Source organism: Agrilus planipennis, unplaced genomic scaffold (genome assembly GCF_000699045.2).
Source record: "Agrilus planipennis isolate EAB-ADULT unplaced genomic scaffold, Apla_2.0 scaffold24, whole genome shotgun sequence".
NCBI classification, from domain to species: domain Eukaryota; kingdom Metazoa; phylum Arthropoda; class Insecta; order Coleoptera; family Buprestidae; genus Agrilus; species Agrilus planipennis.
In genome coordinates, this window is record NW_020439076.1 from 407,015 (window position 1) to 409,817 (window position 2,803).

General features: G+C 29.3%; 1 long non-coding RNA gene across 1 annotated transcript; it reads right to left on the minus strand.

Moving 5' to 3' along the window:
* Positions 1 to 1,244: 1,244 nt before the first annotated feature.
* On the minus strand, positions 1,245 to 2,632 carry LOC112905247. Its single transcript, XR_003231644.1, has 2 exons — positions 2,187 to 2,632; positions 1,245 to 1,454 (listed from the first exon to the last, which is right to left on the minus strand). It is a non-coding gene; the product is annotated as an uncharacterized LOC112905247 (long non-coding RNA).
* Positions 2,633 to 2,803: the final 171 nt, after the last annotated feature.

Consider the following 2,803-nt stretch of genomic DNA (forward strand, 5'->3'; position numbering starts at 1 on the left):
AAGCGGAGGGTAGGGAGTATAGCCACAAAAAAACTAACTATAAGTTTTGTCCACGTCTTTTACAAACTAATTGTCAATATTCGACAAATGAATTTTGAAAAATATGCAATGTTTATTTGAAATGTACAAATGTAGGCAGTGTAGCGCCATCTACTGGCTGTTTGCTATGTTTGAAATTATGAAAATATTACAATATTGAAAATAATATCTGTTTCTCTTCAAGCTAACGTGTAATGTTGGTGGTAGCATTAACAAAGCAGAACACTAGCATTTTAAAATCTGCGTTCCTTCAATTTCGATTTTTTTATAAAGAAAAATATGTGCATTAATACTGAATATAACATTAAAGTCACTATCAATTTCGATTTTCAATAAAAATTAGAAGATATTCTCTTTTTAAAATGACGTTTTAATTTTATACACGTCTTTACATAAAATGGAGAAAATAATGAAAGAACATTTCATAACTTATTAAATAAATAATTCCACTTTCATATGTAATTTAAGTAAAATAATTTAACGTATGATATACCTAATTGTTCTGTGTATGACTTTTGTATTTTATTATCTCTTGAACAAACATTTTGAATAATATGCGAGTTTTAACACCTGTATTTTTTTAACCATTTGAAATTACATTACCCTTATCGTCGTTTTTAATAATAATTTTTAATAAAATCAATAGCCTACACTAATGATATTTTTGTAGGAAATTTCTTGCTCTATAGAAATGACCCCATCCATTACTTTCCTATCTAGAGTAGTTTTCCGATAGAAGTAACAAACAACAAGTACATGTGAATTGAGTTTTCCCAGAAATTTTTCCTAACTTTTAGTTTTTTTACTACCGCATTCAATGTTTATTAAAGGTGAAGAGCTACAATTTTTTTAATCTAAACAGGTCCATATCTAAACTTTCTATCGGCGTTTGGTTCACTATTTTATTTCTACCAATATTGTAATAAATAATAATAAATATCATTATTTTAAATTAAGGGGCTAACTTTTAAATTAGTCATTTGTTACAATTTATTAAATTCAGCGAACTTAATGTAACATTACTTTAAACTGAAAAAGAATATTATATAAAATGGGTTAATTATCTGTTGCTCTGATATTATTGATTCTACATTTTAAATAAATGAGTCCCAACCATACAAGATACATTTTTTTTTAGATTTTACACCTTTTCTGTGTTTCTTTTCATTTACTAACTATTAAGAAAAAAAATAGTATTCACTTACTCGGTTTCCTTGCCCAAGAAAAAACGTCAACAAGGCAATTATAATAAAGTTGATCCCACCCGCAAAATCAGTCAATTTATCGAACTGAAAGCTGGCAGCTATGGAAAAAAATATTAGCTGCATACTGACAGTCACTATTGCGCTAATGGCATAATGGTCAACATCAAGTATTTCCACTGCCATGATTTTATTTACTGTTTAACACGCCCACTGAAAAAAAAATGTATTTGACTTGACTTGACTAGGCAAATTTATAATAGAAAACCAAATAAAGCACTACTAAAAAAGGAAAATTAAAACAAGAATTGATTCGATATTGTAAGTTCCAAGTACCTATGGGCACACTTAGGTTCATTCAATCAAAAAGTTTTTTGTTGTTTTATTTGTGTTTTTAAATAATTTTTGAGCGATTTAAATTTCATAGTAGGTACATTTGGTAATTTTATTTGCCTTTTTAAAGAGGGATTAATAAAATGTTTTTGTTTTATTACGAGATACGAATAAGCATTATTTGATTGCCAAGGTTACACAGCATCTTAAAATCAATACATGTACCATGTTCCAAGCATTAGTTTTCTTTTTCGAAATTAATTAAAAAAAAATCATTGCTGATGCAATTTTACTGCTAACGTTTAAATTGCAGGGTATAAATAGACGTGTTTATAACATTTTGTAATTACATATAAAATGTGTAAAATCAGAAGAACACAGAAAACATGATCATACAGTTATGACGAAACACGTTGTTCAAATAGAAGCTCAAATAATGATTTGTTCCAGTTTCTAAAACTAGAAGTAAATTAAAAAATATCTACTTGTGGAAGAAGAACTCCTAGGTGTCCAAATAATATCCAATTAAACATATAAAAATAGCACAGTGAACAACCTTTGGGAGAAAAGTACAAAAATCTACATAACAACGCGATTAAATTGCGTACCCACCTCAAAAAAATAGTTTCTTTTTACAGAACCGTTTTTATTTCGATTACAATAGACACTTATACTTTAGATATTTTTGTAACACGGTTGTTTAACATTGTAAACAACTTACAAGCTCAACTTTAATAACAAACTATATGTGAACACGTTGTCGCATTAGTTAGCGCTTTCGAAATAACTGAACTCAACTGCGCGACGCTCTCGACGATAGGCGTTGCGACGTCGCGGAATAGCGACGAAAATGATTTTCGATTTGTTACCTCTTCTCTCCAAAAATTTCCATCCCGTAGGTACAGATATTTAGCACAGGCCCGTGTATTGACGAAGTTAACGTAAGGGTAAGGAGAATTAATAACTGGAATTCGTATCAAATTTACGGATTATACATACTTATACAGAACCTTAATTTTATTGAAAAAATCGGTTGTCTGTAAAGTCGGTTTACTGACGATAATTGAGCGTGACAACATCAGAAGAAAATACTGATGGAATGGTTTCATTTTTCAAAAGAAAATTTTAATTTTATTTGTTTGATAGATATTTTGTATGGATATAGAGAAGGAGGTAAATGGAAATGTATTATTGTATAGCAGCTGTCCACGCGGACGCATCGCTCACTC